Genomic DNA, 16082 nt, shown 5'->3' on the forward strand with positions numbered 1-16082 from the left:
TTGTTACAGCATGTACAGAATTGTGCACAATATGATTGTTCAAGTATAATCGTGCATAATCGTTGATCGGTTGTAATCGTTCGTTTTCTAACAATAATTATTGGAAGTGTGTACTTAGCTTTAGCCTAATATTGATGTGACAGGTGCTCTTTAATCTTCATGTGAAGTACAGGGGTATGTAATAGTGTTATGCATATTTTTATAATGTATCCTTTTACAATGTATCTTTTTATAATGTATCTTTTTACATCTGTTTGGAGGCTGTAGAAGCTCCACACAGTGCTGAAAAAAACAGAATTTTTCCTCCCATTGACTTTAATGGTGTTCGACTTTGACATTCGACCATCTGAATAATTTTGCTCTATTCGAGCGAATAGCTGACGAATCGAATGGTGAGCTATTCGACCAACACTAGTTATTACCTCTCACAGAGATCACAGTACAGTGATACTCTAGCTAACAAAGATAATTTGTTCTGGAATCACATTTGTTAGCCAAAATCTGTTAGCCAAAACGTGATTTCCCATAGGTTTCTATAGAAAATAATTTAATTTGTTCTGGATGTTGCCAACAATGTAAAGATAAGTTTTATGAAAAAAATAGCAAAAAGCACAATTTAATAAAAGGTCATAAACTCACCAAAGGCTGAGATGAACAACAGGTTTTCTGTATCACCCAGCTTCACTGATGAAATGATATCTTCTCCAGCCTTGGAGAACGTTAACTCCACTAGCGGTAATCCCGAGCGTGACTCGGGGTGGATTTTCACACTTGGGTTGCTAAAAACATAAAAAAAACCCCACCTAACTTTTTCTTTTGGCGCCCCCCAGCGTCCTACTGGTCCCTGCATGTCCTCAGGACACGTCTTCTTCCTCTGATCTCCAGCCAGCGACTGCAGAGGCGATCTCCAGGGTTTCCCGGTGACGTTGGTGCATGCATCGGTGCGGGCGGAAGGAGCAGCTGGAAATTCAAATAATTTTGTATTAGATTCAAAACAAAATAGCTGTGTTGAGTCCAATACAAAGAAATCTTTATATATTATATATATAAATATATATATAATATATTATACATGCTACTGTACAGTTATATTAACTATTTTTTTTTGTATTTTTTGTAACAGATTTTTGTGTTTTTTTATTTAAAGCCTATTATTAAATTTATTGGATTTATTAAATATTGGATATATTTCGGTGAGTTATGCCTAAGAATTATAGGCCTACAATGTAAAATAAATTTCTATGCAAAAAAATGTAACGCCTTTTGCGTGGAAATACGGACAGAATTAGAACACTAGGGGGTTAATAAATCAGGCCCAATGTTACAAAGTAACCAATTTTTTCTCCTTCCTGCACCAGACTGATGACATATTTTCAGTCTAGGCATAGTCACTAAACAGTCATTAGGACAGCTTTCCAATGGTAAAAAGGGGAGCCTTTTTTAAATAATAAAAATGTTGCTGTATATTGTGACTTAAGGATTTTAATCATGCAGACTTCTGCAGGTGCTAAAGGGTCCACTTTAAAGTGAACATTTTCCAAATCATCCTCTTAATACCACCTGCAATTACTGCCTTCAGATATAATTATTTAATCACATAAAGCTGGTTGCAATGTCCTTATTTCCACAGTTACAATTGAATGAAAACTGCCTAATTAATTTAAAAGCAGTTTTTCTAATACTTCAAAAGTTTGGGATTGTAGCCATCATCATGAGCACAAGGTCACAAAGCACCGTTTGTGCATCGAAAAGCAACATCATAAGCCTATAAATAATTGCAACTTTTAAATAGAACAAAAACATAAATGAATGGTGTCAGCCTTATGTGCCTTTGTCATGTCTTAATTGTCTTTTCAAAGGTTGCTAATGCATGCCCTTCATCTTACTCTTCCATTAAAATAAAATCCTGGCTTTCTCGTAACTGCTATGAAAAAAGATCTCCTAATATAATTAAAGAATTTTAGAGGGCAGGAAGACATATTTACATATCCAGGATAAAAATTAGTGACCTTGACTTTTACTATCAGTTTTTAAATATATTTTTCAAGAAGAAAAAAACATTTAAGTACTTCATTTCATATATGACAAAATCCTAAATAGTAATTTCTCACACCTGACAAGCATTTCATCTTCTTGCTATGCTTTAAATTAGCATATGGCTTTTTTATTTTCATAACTTGCTTAATTTGGGTGCACAAACTCTTATTTTAGGTAAATGAATGTGGCTACAACTGTGGATGATAAAGAGATGTTTTTTAGTGATATCTTACTTATGTTTTATAGGTGTACATAAGAACCTAAAACACATTGGGGTTGATTTACTAAAGAAGTTTTGGCTGTTCACTTAGCAAAATAAATTATCACGCTGCAGGGGATAGTAATGTGCTAACCTTAGTGGTTAGCTCTGGTGAATTCAACCATCTCTTCATTTGCAAACAGAAATCATTTTTTTTTCTCTAGCACTTGATTGGGTAGCTAAGGGAAAATTCCCTTGCAAGGTGATGATTCATTTTGCTACATGAACAAGCAACAATAAGTTCTTTTAGTAAATCAACTTTAGTGTTACATGATGGGAGTATTTTTAGGTTATCTAATTTCATACTTTATTTGTCAAAAAAGCCAGGCAATAAATATAAATGATTTGTGAATGGATTTTTTGGTTGTGCTTTTGCGTGACATAAGCTTTGCAAAAAGAGGATGGCAGTGTGGCTGGTTATTTACATTGCAGGGACTGGGAATCAATTGCATACAATAAAATAGAACTGCAGCTGGCTCATCATTATCGCTGCAGATTATCATGGATTGCATTCACTTTCCTTTGCTGCAAAGTCTGCGATCATTAGTGCAGCTTCAGTTTTCAGTCTTATGAAGTTGAGAGTTAACTAAATTTTCTCTAATACTTTTTTATACTGAAAGAAAGTTTAGCTCATTTGCATCTAGATAAAATAAAATGACACAGACAACCGGAGGCTCAAATAAATATATTTTCATAAAATCTATTCTCAAGGAGCAATTGCTCTGTTAGACGGCAGCACCCATAAATATGAGAAGGTCTTTGCTATGCAGTTAAGAGTTCTGAACTCTGCAAGGTACATTTAGCTATTTACATGCAGCATGACTAAATCTGAGCTAATTACAAAGAAAATGTGCACACAAACATTAGCAGTTACATTGGAAGCTGTAAAATAGTTTCAGAGGCTGAGAAAGCCTTGTCACCATTAGGTGGCTCACTATGAATGCACATGAAATAGACTCACCCCTCCTCCAGTCATCATTTTGCTGTTGCTATGTGCTTTTCCATGACAGTACAGTCTAAGCCCTGTGTGTGAGTCATTGAGAAGAATAAAACAGAGGGAAAAATACTGGCTAGGAAAACTCGAATAGCAGAGTCGAGGTCTTGCTCTGTGGACTGTTCAAACCGGAGATCAAGCCGAGAGTTCTATTTGTTGTATGGAACTGCTGCTCCTTTGTTTCTTGTGTTCTTGGCGTGCTCTGAAAGAGCTGGGTCTGTATTACTTGGGCCCTGCTGTGTCACTTAAGGGAAATAATAAACCATTGTATTCATTAAGCAACCCTTGTTTTAGCAAACAAATCCCAGATACTGAAAGAAGGTTATTTTGAAGAGGAAGAATTAGTAAAAATTCTTTACAAAATTCCCTAGAGAAACTACTTTGTTTCCCCTATTTTATTGCTACTTACTGGGAAGATTCATATTCAAATAGGTTAGCGTTGTGAATCAGTCGTTTCAACATTCTCATGCACCCAGGAAGGCTATGATTATGGCTATTACAATGAGGAATGGCATACTTACAGCAGTACTCAATCAGATTGTTGTTCTTGCCTAAAAAAGTGCAGGCCAGCCAATAGAGGTGAGACTTCAGTTATTGCGAACAATGAAGCTCCCTGGAAGAGAAAAAAAGGCTTAGTAAATTGACAGAAAGTGCTAATTAATCACTTCTACTAACCTAAAGGCAGGGGGATCAAATTAGGAGCCCAAAGATAAGATGGTCCTGATTTCCAGGAATTTCTATAGATAATTCGGAAGTGGCTAAACAACACTGTGTTTAGCAGCCATATGGAAACGTTCAATCCATGCAATAAATCACAGTTTTATTGCTGCTTACCATAAATTGTTTAGTCTATTACAAATGAGTAAACTGCTCTGTCAGCTACCATATCTGAGCCAGATCTGACCAAGTGAGATGGAAAAATATCCTTAGATAATTCCAGCACAGCTTACAGTGCATATAGGCTGCTATAACTGTTTGTTCCCCCCTCACTATACTAATGTGAATCAACAGTATCAGGTAGGTTCCTTAAAGGGGCAGCATAAAAATGGGATTCTCTTTTAAAACACATCATGTTACTAGTAGTGTTATGGGTAATTAGCAAGCTTATGGTAAACCTAGCTGCCAGTGGTGCAATGCAGGTAAGTTATTAGCACCATTTGTTTCCTATTAGGTATTATCCAATCAGTATGGGGTAATTGAAGCATGGAGATTTTCCAGAATCCCTTCATCTTAGCTTCATTGATTCTTTAGCTGAAATTTAGTTTACCACTGGAATATTTATGTGTAACTCTTCCAAAAGAAAGGACTCCCCCGCCCTTGCTTTTTGAACAGTTACACATAATTTCCCCATAACCCTATCTTTACATGTCATGATAATGTTGCCACGATAACAACAAGCTCAAGCAAGTTGTGTGCCTTGGAAACTTCTTTCTGTATGGTAATTGTGAGAGACATCCTTACCCCTAACAGCCAGTAGGGACACTCTCAGTACTGTTGTCTCCACTAGCCAATAGGGACACTGACAACCTAACAGGTTATTAAGGTATGTAGTTGGTAAAATTCACATTAGCTTGTGGTTGTCAGGGGCAGTACTGCCCCTAACATCCATTATTTAATTGCATTGTTCCTCACTATTTACCTTAGCTTCTATCCAAGCCTTTCAAAGATTCCCTAAATGGGCTCACAGCTGGTGAACCTTCCATAACCTACTTCCTGTCCTGAGTGAACAATACTCTATGAGCCTGATTTAATAAAGCTCTCCAAGACCAGAGAATATAGACTATCATAGGTGAGCCTGGGTGATTCAGCAAAACTGGAATACATTTGGTCCAGGATTGAAAACATTTGCCAACTAATACCAATTGTTTTTTAAGAAATCCTTTTCAGGTTTGCTGGAATACCTGGGTTCTCCCATGATAGGCTACCTTTTCCAGTCTTGGAGAGCTTTCATAAATCAGCACCTATAACTATACTATATCTATGGTGAAACACTATTGCCACCATTTGACTGGACTATAGGACACCTCTCCAATTCTCCATAACATAGGGGAAAGGGGTTCTGTAATCCTTAGATACAACTGCATACAATATAAGAATATTGTCCTATATAATATATATTCATACAAAATAAGAATGCAGAACATGCAGAGCGCATGGAGAGCAGCAAATAAGATTTTATGTATATTGACAATACTTTATACCAGATATAATACAACAATATAATAACGGCTCAAAATGGGGAAACTCTGAGAAGTTTGATATAACCATTTCCGTAAGCTTTAATTTCACTGCCCTGACTTGTGAATCAATAAATGTCTGCTAGCATTCCATGAGCTATTTTGCAACGAGTAAATTCTCCTTCAGTAAGTAATAAACTCTTATGATTTAAAATAATTACGCACAAGCTCAATTTCTCTATAGTAAGAGACTATTAATTTAATGGTAGCAAAGTTTAAGTGGTGGTTTTGTAAACTGATACAGTGATGAGTGAAATGTGACAAATGCCTTGTATAACTTCATAAAAGGAAGGTGCTAACCTCTGTGAACCGTCTTATTTTGTAGAACATACGTGGCAGGTGTTAGCGCTTTCCAAGTGCGGCAAGTCATAAGAACAGCTGCTTCTGAGCACAGCTGCTTGCGTGTTATTTAGTGTCTGCAAGATCATTGTTAGGATGTCATGTGATTGGTGTTGGAAAGATTTGCTTTGATTTTGTGTTTTGTTAGAAACTGCTAAATCTGAACATTGTGATAGAAATTCTTCCAATATGAGAATTTTATATCTTTCTGTGTCAGATTTTTTTAAGTTTCTACTAATCATTTGTGATAGTTATCTGTATGGAGGGGAAAGAGGGGTGGAAGTACTTGTCCTAAATTTATTTTTATGTAATTTGGTGCCTGTTTCTTGGTGACACCACACTGACTGTGAGTCACATATACACCTATGTGTGTGTCCACCTGGTATTTCAAATGGCAAGTAGCACAAATAGTAATATCTTAAAAGGAGTGGGTAAGATATTTTGTGTGCCCTCACAATTTGGTGACATATGTAAGAGAAGGCACAGTTATCCCCTCATGGGCAAACTATTGAGTTTTACACAAATCACTTCCTCAGTGCAGTCAAAAAAATGTGATAGATGGCTAGGCAGTCAATAAAGTGGACCAAGGGACAATTACAACCCACCATCAAATCCAAACCTTCTCCTGCAATAATCACAGGCTCCATGTTTGTTGTTTCAATAATGCAGTATGATCATGTGGCACACTCCATAATGGGAAAAGGGCCCACAGTACCACTGTCCATTGTGCCGTGATTAAAGTGTCAGTGTTGTGCAAATACCCATATCTAAACTTGTATAAACAGATAATAAGTGAGATGAGACATTTTGTTGGTCCAGCTCTATTGCATCATGTGCTTTAAAAGCTTTATCCTGTTGTTTAAAAACAGCATTTAATATGCTTTGGTGTTGTTCAATAAGACATTTTAGCAGTTTTCCACCCACCATCAGTATAGCAGCTACCTATAACCAATGTAATGACATAGTGGTCAGTGCCATTAAAATAAAAATATCCAATCTAGCACTAAAAGATGAACTGCTTTACGTGAAGAAAGCCTAATTGTGGGTAAATGTCACACATCATAGGTCTTTCAGCAGCCACTGGTCAGCTTTATATACATCATACAGTATATCACATTCCTAGCTCCTTATTCCTAAGTTCTCAGGGAAATATGTAGCTTTATGGTAATAATTGTACAGTCAGACACAGTACATTTGGACCTATTCTGCAACCAGCTGCATAAGATGAGTTGTCGGCTCTGTATGCCAAGAGATGGTGTATGTATAAAAAAATTGTAACTCTGTTGATTGTTTTTAGTTTATCCTGCATTTCTAATATCCCTTTTGCTTTCTGTTTTTCAAGTCTTCTTTGTGCTCTTTCTTCATAGCCTTATTGCCAGTTCTGACATATAGACCCTGCACAGCATTCCATATAACTTTGAAACACAGTACAAGTGCCCTGAAAATGTCTGTGAGGAATTAGGAGCGGAGAAATAGTAGCAGCTGTGTATTCCTTCCAGTACAGATCGATTTTCCTAATGAAAATACTATGGGCCTATTTATTATCCTATACAGGATGCACAGGAATGGATAAGGAACAGATCATTTCATACTAATTCTTATACTACAGACCCATAATGATTACTTATAAATTGTGAATTTTGTATTCATCCATCTATATTTTGGTCTCATTAGTTTCCTCCATTGTTTACTATATATTTAGGTCTCTGTGCCATATATAAATTCTATAATAGTGCAGTATGTTCATATTTTACAATGTCTTACTGCTGAGACATTTTTATATCCGGTCTCTGCTGACTTTATATATCATATCCCTTTATGTTATTCAGGGTCAGCTCAAAAGATAATAGCTTCAAGCCCAACTAAAATCAAAATTGAACATGGCAAAATCTTTGGGTAACTATGTACTTCCTGTGACTACAAGTTCTTCCTCCTCACGTAGACACATGGTTTTTATGTTATGCAGGGATGCTGGGAAATGTACTCTGGCACCTACTGTTTCTCCAATTGTGGGTATCACATGGTCACACATGATTAACCTCCACTGTGTTCACAGTTGGCAGGGAATTAGATGAAGTGCAGAGTGCAAGCACAATTGGCCTATGGGACAGGTATTGTGCTCCCCATTTTGCTTCTGTACATTGATTATATTTCCTTAATAACCTAATTTCTTTTAGAATTTGCCATGTTGATTCCTGGGTTAAATCGTACTTACTTTATGCTATAAAAATACTAATTGGGCAAATGTGGTCATACAAAATGGTCAGTCCATTAAAACAGATATTTTAGCATTCGGTTGAGTCACACACTGAATTTTTGCTCTAGTTCTTACTTCTGATTAGGGCATTTACTCTAGGTACCAATGTAAATAGGTCATTGATATCATCAACAATTGTTAAGCACTAGCACTAAGTGTCAACAAATGTTGACACTAATGATAAGTGTAACAGAGGCAATGACACCAGCCACTAATAGGGGTGCAGTAATTCAATGTAGTAGGAGCATTGGCTCTGACAACCACTGCAATACTAGCATTACCATCAATACAACAGGCAAAACAAATGTCGGAAAGTAATATACTGTACACACACAGTTGTGTGGTAATTAGCATATAGTAGAAGTCTTTATTGGGTAGAAGTATGAAAATTTTGCTCTAGATCCTGCACAGTAGTAAAGGAAGACTGTAAAACTGCAAATCATTAACATATATACAGGAGATTCCTCCATTGTAAAGGCATAAATAACCAATTTAAATGTATGCTTACAGATTTATTGTTCCTGTGCATTTTTGTAGTGCTGATTATGAAGTAACACCTAAAGCACTGTTTTATGCATTATTCAGCTACATCTGGAAATATTTCTGTAAAGCCAACTTGTGATCTTATCTAATAGAAGTCTTTGTAAAAGCTGGGTACATTTACGGTAAACACATCCAAAACAGATGTCACTGCGATTGTGATGCTTTTGACAGATGCACTGTGGGAAATGAAATGGCATGCGTTCAAGTTCATTTAACTAAACATTATTGGAAACACATTAAATCACACTAGAAAAATACATATACAAATGTGGAAAAAATTCTAGAATGTAAAAATATGATAATACTTTCCGTCCAATTTTACATGTAATAAAAGTATTTATTGGCTAAGTATATTTTGTATTTTTTATTGTTATGAATTAATAGTTTTATTTTTGAAGTTGTTTATAACACAGCTCAACAAAACAACATTTTTTTCACTTCCCAAGGATTTTTCAGGGTTTGAGTGTAATCCAGGAGTTAGCAGTGGAAGGTAGTGTTTCACTAAACCAGCAGTTCTCCCAGGAAGAACTCAATGATTTTTTTATGTGACCTAAGTCTGTCAAAACAAGCATCTTGACTTTTAGCATCCAGGCTAAAAGAAAAGAACTGTCTGAGCTGTCAAAAACAATTTGTAGGAGAGGTGACACTCTTACCTTATTTCATTAAAGATGGAGACCTTTGTGTACTGTTGTAACATCCCTGGACCTCTAGCCCATATGGGAGTACCAGAAAACTGAGCAGAAGACTGGGGGCTGTTCATAGACAGTTCCATTCGCAGTTTGAAATCTGTTTTACTGTATAATGGCAACTGCTATGCATCGATTCCAATTGGTCATTCAACAAAACTTAAAGAAGAATATGAAAATATCAAAATGGTCTTACAAAAGCTTTGCTATTATGAACAGCAATGGTCCATATGTGTTGATTTAAAAATGGTGAACTTCCTACTTGGACAGCAAAGTGGGCACAAACTACCCATGTTTCATCTTCTTGTGGGATAGCAGAGCAAAGCAGGATCACTGGAAAAAAGTGACATGGCCTCCAAGGGAAAACATGAAAAAAGGTGCAGCGAACATCATTAACGAGCCAATGGTTGACATATAAAAAATCATTCTCCCTCCACTACACATAAAGTGGGGATTAATGAAGCAATTTGTTACAGCTCTGACCAAGGATGGTGATTGCTTCAAATACATTTGTGAGTTCTTCCCTGGATTGAGTACTGGAAAATTAAAAGCAGGATGCCTTGATGGACCCCAGATTCGGAAAGTGATAAATGATTTAAATTTCACAAGTTACATGACTGATATTGAAGCTTCTGCCTGGCACAGCTATGTCATACTTGTCAAGAACTTCTTGGGTAACCATAAAGCACAAAACTATATAAAACTGCTACAAAACTTGTTCGTAAACTTTAAAAATTTGGATGCTACTATGAGCAAAAAAGAACACTATCTCCATAGCCATTTGCAAAAATTTCCAGAAAACCTTGGTGATTTCCGTGAGGAACAAGGGGAGAGGTTCCATCAAGATATAAAGGTGATGGAAGAAAGGTATCAGGACAGATGGGATTGACACATGATGGCAGACTACTGCTGGAGCCTTCAACGTGATTGTCCTGATCATCAGCACAAAAGGAAATATTACAAATAGAGTTTTTCAGTGACTTCTTTGTGATAAGTTCTGTAAATGTACTGAATATAGAATATATTGACATTAAGTATTTCAAAAAATTATTTTTGTATATGTAGGCATATTTAGTTTAATTTTGCTTAATTTTCATGTTTCATTAGTTTTCTTTGAGGTTACTATTGAGGTAATTATTTCAAAAACTGGAGCAAATCTAGCAAAACCAATACCAATGCTTTGGCTCACATTTTTTGTGCCGGCCCTCTGTGATAAATTTAAACATCCCTTGTGCAGAATTTGCATCTGGGATTAGTGGCAAAGACTTACAAACTTCACAGTGTGTCACTTTTGAATCTGAGCTCTACACTCTGCTCAGTCTTAGCCCAGTTACTGATGTGTGACCTCCACCCAGAAAATTTAGTAAAAACTGTAACAGGTACTATATAAAAAAAAATATATATATATATGCTTTTGGTTTTGCAATGTGAAGGAAGATAAGACTTGGAATGGCACAAGCATGTGTGGTTGCAATCAAGTATTCATATACCTGTATTATTTGGAAGGTATGTTAAGTTTGCTGGTCTACTTTACCTATTTTTTAGACCAATCATCTTCAATTTATGGTTATTTATTTTTATACATTAACAAAATGTTACCATATACATATATGGGCTTGTGCTGTCAGCATATCTTAAGAGGCTTTCACTTATAATGCCTTACAAGTCCAAGCATGGGCATAAAATAAAATAAAAAAATGTGAGTTTCAAGCAGGAATTAAAAACAATCAGTTTTACCAGTTCAAGGAAGGATCAAGTTCCACTTTCTAGAAATGTTCAGACTCATTTGCTGCTTAAGAATTCTGTGAATATGAGTCTAGGGCAAAATCAGATGCCATTTAGGTCTTCCATGGCAATGGCAGTTTCCATATTCCTGTCCTGACAAGTTCCCTTTAAGTATAAAAATATATTTATTAAACATGTAGGTGTATACCCTAGATTCCCTAGTTGATTCAATGCTCTCATACAAAATTGAATACCTTGGAGAATGTAATTCCATTTATTGGTCTGTCATGAATGATAATGTATTTTATAAAACACTGTTCATAATAGAATGACACAGGGACAATGAATCCTTTTCCCTAAAGGTTCTGCATCCTATTTTTCATATCAATTTTACAAGCAATGAAAAGCAAAAAGAAAGAGGGAATTTCAGTTGTTTAACCAGCGGTAGTTTGTGAAATGCAAATCTCTGTCTCTTAACCTTAAGGCTACAGAACCTAAAGGACATTTGGCATAGATGCCTTTATGCAATGGTAACATAAGCAAAGCATGCACATGTATTCTTTTCAAATACCTGCAAATCTTTTTATGTTTTAACAAAACAAAGCTTCAGATTTCCTAGGATATGAAAGATTATAATGGCACAGAGCAAACAAAACCACACCAATGTCTAAGTATATGCACATATACCCAAGTATTATTACGTGCAAATGTAAAACTTTTTACAAATGAGAACTATACTACATTCTATATTCTTTACTGACACTTTATTAGGTACACCTGCTCATGAACACAAATAGCCGGGGTGACTCATTTGGCTACAGTTCAGAGCTTAGTCAAGTAGTCCAGTTATTTTTCAGCTGAATATTAGAATGGGAAGCTATGTGATTTTATTCATGAATTACTGTTGGCAGATGTGGTGGCAGACAGTTTTTAGAGCTAGACTGTCCAACTTCAGTCCCTGAAGGCCAAACAACAATATGTCCAGTGATGCTGTTCTGTGAGTATAGGCACCTTGCTATTAGTAAAAGGTCAGAAAACAAATAACTTGGAAGTCCACAACTGCTGAAATAAATCTTTGTACAGAAGGGTATATCATAAGATACAAACCTTACCCTGTTTTCCAGCAGCACCATGTCCTCTGTCCATTGCTCAATACCTCTATATTACATTGTTTATATTGTCTATATACAAAAAAATTGGATACAAGGATGGTCATACATGGCACAATCCACATAAAATCCATGAAGCTGGATGCAATTGAATACCTCCAGTTTATTCTGGAAAGCAGTTTTTAGACAAATATATTTAGATAGGATCACTTAGCCATGAGTGTCTGGTAGAGTCTGGTATTGCCTATAGGTACAGTGGTCCTGACATATTTCAGCCAGCAGGTGCCAGGTGTCTTGATTTCAATATATTTGAAACACTCAGTTTCACTCAAAAAAAAAAAAAAAAAAAATATATAAAAATTTGGATCTCGACACCAAAGCTAAACCTAAAATTGTTATCTCAGAGCCAGTGATCGCAGCCACTGCACCCCATACAAATTATCAAGTGGAGGTCTAATCAGTCCATACATACATAGGTACTTTAGAATACAATAATGACATAACAATGTCTATGTGTAAATACTAATATCTAAAACTCATGCTAATCCCAACGGTGTTTATTAAAAAGATACAGTTTACAATTTGTTAGCTAAAGCTATATTTTTCAGTAGATTAAAACAGATAAAATAAGTGAACTAGTAAATGAAACAGCAAAAGAAGTGACATATTTTACAGCCAATCATTTTAAGCTTGGGATTTGCATGCCTCTGCTTTTTTGCAGGAAATGTGATTACAGCCTACAAGCTTTAGCGTTTTTAAGCACTCAGTTGCTAATACGCTGATCCATTTTGTTCCGTTGTCAAGCGAATTAATTTTTTCCCTAATGGTAAGATTAGAGCTGGCTTTAATTCTCTTGCCAAATCCTAGATCTTCATTTTCCTGTGTAAAAATCGTGAACCCACTTGGTACCAAATAAATTGTGTGCCAATTTCTGTGGTCCCAAATATTTCTAGATTATATTACAATGCACAGGAGGATGATATATGCTACATATGCTGTATCTGTTGTAGGAATATCACATTGTTTTCCTGACCAGCAACCATGACTGCATGTACACTGATACAACAAAACAAAAATGATTTGTTCATCAGTTTATTAGGTTTACATAATACATGTTATGGAGTGTACAATGAAGGTTTTAGCTGACTTAACCATTTTTCCTGATACACATACACACCAACAGTTAACATCTGTGCATTACACTGTAGTGTAGTGTAGTTTAGTGTGGTGTGTTTGTAGAAAAATGTACAATATCTGTTTTCTGAGGACCTTTAGCTATGCTTCTAAATACCTGGAGGTACCATACCTTGAGAGCTCAGTTAAGACTTATATTACATCCCTTTTACTTCTTGTTAAAATTATGTAATTAATTTATTATCCACAGTAACAAATGCACATTATTGGTTCTGCAATTCAGAATATGATATTATGGTGCTAGTCTAGACATCACACAGTTTTTCTGAGTTGTTTATTACTACAGTTTTTTAGGTTTACATTTTCATTTGATTTTCATTGCACCATGAATAATGCTTTTTGCATGAACACTTAGAGAACAATAGCTGTCAATGTGGAATATAACAGGGTTCTCTCTGTAAGTTCAAATCATGATCCAAATATAGGAATTGATTCATAACAAAGAAAATAAACAGCTATTTTGATTCTTGCACTAATTTGCTTGCTGATACTATACCTCAATCCTCCGACCCTATGAAACTTCAGTTATAAAGAAGTGCCAGTTCTGGACACTGCAGGTTAGAAAGCCTGCATAATATTCAGGGAAGCTGTAGATGGCTGCTCAAAAAGTGGCAAAATTCTGGCATCCCAGTTGTTGTTCACATAGGAATCCAGTAACGCCTATAATTCTATCCAATATGTTTGCCTTATTTTTCCATAGTACCTGTATTATGCTCAACTGTCCAGTGCCCCTGTGTTGTGAACCAACTTTTCAGTAACCACCAATGCACAGGTGGTTACTGAAACATGTCAGGTAGTGACCTGGCTAAATGAGACTGGGCAGAACACTACTATTGCAAATTAATTTCACAGGTGCATCCTACTTTTGTCATACAGTGTTAAAAGTATTTTCAAACATATATAGTTACAGAAAAACATCCAGCTTTTTCTTAAAGCAATCTATAGTAAATGCTGAAACTACTTCCTGAGGGAGCCGATTTCACATTTTTACAGACCTTACAGTGAAGAATCCCTTCCTTATCCGGAGCTTAAACTTCTTTTTCTCCAGACGCAAAGAGCGCCCTCTTGTTTTTTGTAATGATCTCAAAGTGAATAATTGGGAAGAGAGTTCTCTATATGGACCATTTATATATTTATACAGGGTCATCATATCCCCCCTTAAACTTCTCTTCTCAACGGAAGTATTTTCCATAGTTGCCCTTCTCAGCACTCTCTCCAAATTTCACAATGTCTTTTTTGTGAACTGGTGCCCAAAACTGGACTGCATATTCCAGGTCTGACCAATGCTTTGTACAGGGGCAGGATAATGTCTCCATCTCTGCAGTCTATTCCTCTTTTAATACAAGAAAGTACTTTACTAGCTTTAGATATTACAGCTTGGCATTGCATGCTAATATTAGGTCTATGATCTATCATAACCCCCAGATCCTTTTCCATTTCTGACTCCCCCAAATGTATTCCTCTAGACAGTATGAAGCATGCATGTTGTTAGCCCCCAAATGCATAACTTTACATTTATCTATATTAAATGTAATTTGCCACTTGGCTGCCCAATCAAACAATACATCCAGGTCTGCTTGTAGATTATAGACATCCTGTATGGACTTAATTCCATTACATAGTTTGTTGTCATCTGCAAACACAGAAATGGTACTTTTAATCACAAACTCTATATCGTTTATAAAGATGTTAAACAGTGAAGGTCCCAACACTGAACCCTGGGGTACACCATTATTAACCTTAGATCATTCAGAGTATGACTCAATAATTACAACTCTCTGGACGCAGTCTTTAAACCAGTTCTCTATCCATTTACAGATTGACCCTAACTTGTATAATACCTGTCTGTGGGGTACTGTGTCAGGTGCTTTAGCAAAGTCCAAGTACACTATATCAACTGCTATTCCACTGTCTACCTGTTTACCTACTTCCTCATAAAAAGAGAGTAAAATTGTTTGACAACTTTGGTCTTTCTTGAAACCATGCTGACTATCAATTATAATAATATTTTTCTAGCCGAAACTCTCTTATGTGGTTCTCAAACTTTCCAGGACCTTTCCAACTATGGACATTAAACTGACCGGTCTGTAGTTACCTGGTAATGACCTTGCTCCCCTTTTGAAGATAGGAACCACATTGGCCTTACGCCAGTCTATCGGTACCTTGCCAGTGACTAAGAAGTCTCTAAAAATTAAAAATAATGGCTTTGAAATAACCGAGCTCAGCTCTTTTATAACATCAGCTGTGAGCCACATAGGTTTTAATTTTAGCCTCTTAAACTTATTACCCATAGGAATATATTTTTCAGTGTGCTTTTGTAGAACAGACTTGAAACATTCTCATTTCTGTTCTGTGTTCTTTGTGGACAATATTGTCTCCCAGTCTAAATCACAGAGAGCAGCCCTTAATAATGGAAAATTTGCTCTCCTGAAATTAAATGTTTTTGTCTTTCCTGTTTTTCCTTCCTGTTTACAACTTACATCAAAGGAAATCATATTATGGTCACTGCTACCCAGCTTATCTTTTATATGCACATTTGTTATAAGCTCTGCGTTGTTAGAAAGAACTAGGTCCAGCAGAGAATCATTTCTAGTTGGGGCTTCTATAAATTGTACAAAAAAATTATCTTGTAATAAATTCACAAAATTTTTCCTTTTTGCTGTTTCTCTAGTGCCATTACTCCAGTCATGTCCATGTCCATG

At 36.0% G+C, this 16082-nt stretch overlaps 1 protein-coding gene and 1 long non-coding RNA gene across 3 annotated transcripts in view; one reads left to right on the forward strand and one right to left on the reverse strand.

Moving 5' to 3' along the window:
• LOC140329037 (uncharacterized) overlaps window positions 1-3900 on the reverse strand; it is a 51213-nt gene extending 47313 nt beyond the window's left edge. Inside the window, exon 1 of one of the 2 annotated variants that reach the window (XR_011920391.1) lies at window positions 3812-3900. This is a non-coding gene — a long non-coding RNA (uncharacterized lncRNA). Of the gene's footprint in view, window positions 1-3257; window positions 3479-3811 lie in introns of those variants that run through there. The other variant, XR_011920390.1, reaches the window with a different exon arrangement.
• PACRG (parkin coregulated) overlaps window positions 1-16082 on the forward strand; it is a 364259-nt gene that overhangs the window by 103736 nt on the left and 244441 nt on the right. The gene's annotated exons all lie outside the window — the stretch shown is intronic.

This window comes from Pyxicephalus adspersus, chromosome 4 (genome assembly GCF_032062135.1).
Source record: "Pyxicephalus adspersus chromosome 4, UCB_Pads_2.0, whole genome shotgun sequence".
Taxonomy (NCBI): domain Eukaryota; kingdom Metazoa; phylum Chordata; class Amphibia; order Anura; family Pyxicephalidae; genus Pyxicephalus; species Pyxicephalus adspersus.